Source organism: Cupressus sempervirens, chromosome 2, assembly GCF_028749045.1.
Source record: "Cupressus sempervirens isolate cs-2001-9-10 chromosome 2, ASM2874904v1, whole genome shotgun sequence".
NCBI lineage: Eukaryota > Viridiplantae > Streptophyta > Pinopsida > Cupressales > Cupressaceae > Cupressus > Cupressus sempervirens.
This window is the reverse complement of record NC_143119.1, coordinates 203847532-203853531: the sequence shown is the minus strand read 5'-3', so window position 1 is coordinate 203853531 and position 6000 is coordinate 203847532.

Here is a 6000-nt window from a genome sequence, read left to right as displayed (position 1 = left end):
TTACAATGTTGTTAGCATAATGAAAATCAAAAGTTCATCAACATAAAAAATTTGAGCATCATTGAAGTGTTTCAAAATCATGCAATGTTCATTGATTTTTATGCATTCAAGATTGAGTTAAAGTGTTTTATGCCCAAATTTGAAGTGTGAGGTATAGCAATGATTATTTGATCTTTGGCATTCAAGATTGGGTTTGTTGTTTTAATCATGCATTCCAATTAAAAACTTGATTTTAGTCCATGACGTTCAAGATTGATTTGAGTGACATTCATTCAATGAGAGACATATTTAAACATGCAAGTTCATTCTAAGAAAAATCTGCAAAAACATGGTTAGGCTTTGAAGATGTTCCAATCTGCAATGTGACAAAAAATCAATTTGGTTAGTCAGACAAAAATCCCCAAAATCAAAGCTTAACTATGGGGATTTTTTTAAAACTTTTTTTGTTTGTTTTTATAGGTGTAAAAATGCTTAGAATTACCCCTATCCTACATAACCACCAAAAGTCAAAATTTGATTTATACACTTAAAACAAAAAAATAACAGTGATCCTGTGGGTTTAGGATGGTGATCTCCTAGGTAAAAGAGCAATCTTGTAGGTTTAAACAGTGACCCCGTAGGTTTAAAGAGTGATCCCACAGGTTTAAATAGCAATCTTGTAGGTTTAAAGAGTGATCCCATAGGTTTAAACAACAATCCTGCAGGTTTAAAGAGTGATCCCGTGGGTTTAAACAATGATCTCGTAGCACAAGAACAATGGGATTGTGATAAAAATACTGGCGAAAACAACAAAAAAACTAGGTTGTGGGTTGAAAAGTTACAGAGCGATCCTACAAGAAAGCAATCCTATAGTGTGAGTTATCAACATTCTCGCAGGTCAATTCTTCGGCGGGTTTGAGTGGTCAATGCTAGAAATTGGTTTAATAGTTTGAGTGGTTGGAGGTTGCATTCCTGCAAGTAATAATTAGCAATCTTGCAAGTGGTTCTAGCGTTCTCATAGAAAATTTTTAGCAAGGATACAAAAGGAATTTTTGGTCAAGAGTGAAAGCTGGGTGGTGATCACCTGCGAACTTGTGGTCACAGGTTTGCATTCTCACCGACGTATAGCCACAATCCTACAATCGTGGGATCGCATTTTCAGGGTCCTAAGATCACAAACAATAGATTTTCTAAAGTGTCTGAAAATGAAAAATGATTAGATGGTTAAGAGCACAATTTCCAAAGAATGACCTGTTACTTTCAAAAAGATCAACAAATTTCCTACAAAAACCCACAAGAAAACAAGGTTACTTTGGTTAATTCATCATAAAAAAAACCAAAAACTGATTAGATTGACCCAAATGTGGGGTCCCATCGAGCGTGCCAAAATGTATCATCTAATTTAGTAGTGCAGCATGAATACTAACTATTAAATAAAAGCATTAACAATACTAAACAAGCCAACACTTATGATAGGATGAAGGTTATCACCAAGAAAGGAAGCAAACCAAGAATGGTAGGCTCCTCATGGCATAAACCTTGATGAAGTATATTTTTCCCTAATAAGAGGGGATGTATGCTCACGTTGTGCTCAAGCTTCCAAAGGATGGGGGGTTTCACCAAATGTGTGTATGGATGAGAGTTTCAAATAGTGGAGGTATGGAGGGATTTCAACATTATGATGGTATTTTGGTAGTCTTCAAGCTCTCAAAATAACATTATAACATTGCATAAATAGTGGATGATCTTTGTGAAGGGAGAGGGTTTCATTTATAGGCCAAGGGGTAGAGAGATGGATGGTCAAGATGCAAAGATGATAAGATGGTGAAAGAGGGTCAAGATGCACTCAAAGGAAAGCACATGGATTGTGTTTGTTTAACATCAAAAGAGAGGTGATACTTGTAAGAGGGATGTAAGAGTCATCAAGTGAGGTGGAAGAGATATTTTGAGGATGTGAGAGATATTTTGAGGATGCTAACTTTGTCTTGGGTTAGGAAGTCTTAACCCTTGCTTAAAGTTGTGCACATGTTTAGGAGGGGGATTAGGATTAGCTTAGAAGGGGGGTTAGGGGGTAAGTGAGGTTAGTATGGGTGAAGCGGTTGAATTAGGGGTTAGGATAGGATTTAGGAAGGCTTTTAGGATTTAGATACTTCATTAAATGATTTATTTAATAAAATGAGGATATGAGATTAAATTAAATAGATTTGAGAATTCAGTTAATTTAATAGAGGAATAAGGATTTAATTGATAAATTGATTTTGGGTGATCATTTGATTTTATCAATCAGACTATAGTTAATTAGATTAATTAATTAACTAGGGGACGATGATTAATTAATTAAATAGTAAATACTTAATCAATAATGTCCTAGGAGAAGACTAAATATGACTACCTATTTATGTAATTAGATTTAGGTAAAACACCTGGTATTTTGTATCATTTTGTTGGATTTTCATCTCCTTCCTTCTCTTCAAGGATTTCCATTGTTCCTCTTTGTAGCCTTAACTTGTTCCAATGCAATGTAAAAATAAAGCTTATGATTTTCAATCACTTTTCCTAGCTTATAGGCTTCCATCTCCAAGACCTTTGACTCTCAAGTGGTTATAATTCTATCTTAGAGATTTGATCTTTGATACCAATTGGTTGAAATCTAATGGGAAAGTGAGATGCTGAGATGGGGGGTGAATCAAGATCTTAAAATTTTTTACCACTTCAAACATAAACCTTATTAAACTTAATTCACCAACTCCTCATTGAATTTTATCATGCAACATCATGTAATAACATATAGTATCATATCTAACATATTAAAACATGAGAAAATTAGACAAACAAATAATCAACACATGTGACACAATATTTGGTAACATAGAAACCCTCAAAGGTGAAGGTAAAACTATGGTGGGGATGACACCCAAAAAAACTTCACTACTGCAGTAACAAAGTACCTGTTAGGGCTACAATTTGATTTCTTTTAATGATCTACCTTGTGAGGGGTTTGCTCTGTTAAAAGCTAACAAGACAACTAAGTCTACCTTTACAAAAGGATCGAACTTCATAATTAAGTGAGTACTCTGTTAAGAGATTTACAATAGGTCTTTTAGTACCACTTTGTTAAGAGATTCATTTAATACTCTTTTTAGAATGTGATAGTATCTTGATCCTTCATTTTTTACTAAAATACTAACAACATATCTTTTCTATCTAATAACTAATCACCTCACTATGATTGATTTGCTATATCTCCTCACTATATTGTATCAGAATGTTAAGAATAATTGGGGGGGGGGGGGTTGAATTAGTTATCCAAGGTCCAAATGTACCAATTGAATAAACAAGCACTTAAACTACTTTAGATTGTAACATTCCATAGCTCAGTCTCTATAGTCAACTTTTAGTAACATCAACTACTAGTCCACTATCCTAAATATAAAAGACTTGCAAAATGCAAACATGAATAGTAAATCACCACAAATAACATCCACACAAGTTTGAAACTAGGATTTATTATGGAAACCAATTTGGAGAAAACCACCAGTAACATGTCACCAATATTTTCATTCTTCTAAAGTGAGCTCTATTAGGAGCCAACCTTAGCTCTATTAGGAGCCAACCTTATTAAAGTTTTACAAAACACACTGTTAAATGTGACCATGTTAAAGGTTTTAATGACCCTATTAAAAGTGACCTTGTTAGAGGACTTTAGAACATTCCATTAGAATGTCATCTTGATTAAAGGATTTATATATGACTATTAGGTCAACCTTGATTAAAGGATTTCAAATACTGATACAATGGTTAGAAAGTAATAATAGGTTTTGATCTGTCAAGTACAACTCACTTTGCAAATATAGATCTCAGTTTGACTCATAAGATGATTCACTATTTGACCTTCATTGTCATCTCAGTCTTTGATTCACTTGGCAACCCTTCAAGCAATCACTCTTCACCTCCATTCAACCCATATCAAAATTTTGCTTAAGTTCACCAATCAATAGTATCATCAATTGCTCCAACCTTCAACTATATAAAAGTTACCCCTTTTACCTTCTTAAATAGGTAATTTTTATATTTTGTTACTTAATCATCATCGTGGATCTTAGGTTAAGGTTAGATTCATCAAATCCTTCCATCATTTCATCTCTTCTTTCTATTCTAGAGACTTCTCCAAACTTCTCCTTGAATCCTTGCATAGAAACATAAAACACAATCTTCCTTGATTTAAATGTTCTAGGTCATCCATCCTTATCTTCAGCATGCTTTCCATATTCCAAGAAATCAACTTTTAGCTAGAAATTATGATTTATCATAAATGTTAAATGTTGGTCCTCAACCAACAATATGTTCTACCATTCTGTCATCACTGGTTTACTCAGTCACTACTAAATTTCTTTATTGGCACATATACTATCACTTGGTCAATACTATTTCTATTCAACACATATTGTGGCTTGGTTGACACTCACATCACTAGACATATATGTCAAGTTCCTTAATCTTCTTATTTGTTTCTCAATCAAGCCTATGTATTTGGTCAATCTTTTATCACTTCTTGAAGGCTTTAATGTAACTATCTTCTCCACTTGAAACATGATTTAAACAATCACTTTATATTGTCAAATTCCAACTAATCAAGTGTCCATTTGTAGTCTAGACTCAACCTTTCCTCTAGATACTTTTTTTACGACCAACTTCTCAAATCTTCTTCATCAATCATATAGATATGACAATCAGATAGATAGGAAACTGTCTTACCAATAAAGTTTGACATCAATGACAACATAATAATTATTCCAATTGTAGTTTCCAACAATCTCTCTCTTTGGTATTGATGGCAACACCACTAGTTACTATGCAATCCAAAACATGTATGATCTAACTCTCTATATGTACAATGTCAAATCTTCATTAATATCCTTAGTTTTATTTTGATTCTCATCCATGTATATCTCCATAAGATATAAAGTCCCTCTTTGATATATATCCTCTACTGTGAAAGATCTTCTTCTTTTACCTTCATGGTATAATCTCTCCCTCTTACTTATGGTAACTACTTCACAAAATCTCTCTCTCAATAACAACAATTTCAAATACATTTTAACTTATGCATCTCTTCCATGTAGATATCTTCATTTCAATACCAAATTCTCCATCTATCATCTGTGTATTGTTGAAACAATATTATGTCCTTCCTCATTACTATCTTAGGAAACTCCTAAAGTAGGACTGTTTACATCAATTTGTAAGATAGTTGGATCATCAAATTTGATGTAGAGTACCATCTTTGCTTAAGTAGCTATGCCTTAGGGAATCATTCCTAGTTTACCTCTAAGATATTCATGAGAATCTTTAGGTAAATCTTTAGTGAATATATCAACTATTTTCTCTTTAGTGTTTGCATACTCCAATTTGACTTGTTTGTCTTGAACTAGCCCTCTTAAGTAATGAAATTTGATAGCAATATGCTTGGACTTTATGTGCATTACATGATTCTTTGTTATGTTAATAGCACTAGTGTTATCATAATAGATAACACCTAGACCCATGATCTCTTCCTTCATACCTTTTGACAATTGCTTGATCCATATGATATTTGAACAATTTACTAGTCCTACCACATATTCATCTTCAACTGTTGATTGAGAAATATAGTTTCGCTTCTTTCTTGTCCAAGATATTAGTCTCTTTCCTAGAAAGAATTCACCTCCACTTGTGCTCTTCCTATAATCAACATTTCCTGCCCAATCAAAATCAGTAAATACGTTAAGTTCAAACTTATCATTCTTCTTGTAATACAATCCATAGTATTCTATTCCTTTTAGATATCTTAGTATCCTTTTCACTACGATCATGTGGTTCTCCTTAGTACTTTAGAAAATATTGCAACTATCCTAACTACTAATGCAATATCAGGTCTTCTGTGAACAACATATTGTAGTTTTCCAATCATTAATCTATATAATGTCTGGTTCAGATTAGTAGAATCATCATTCTTAGATAACCTCTGTCCTATGACCATAG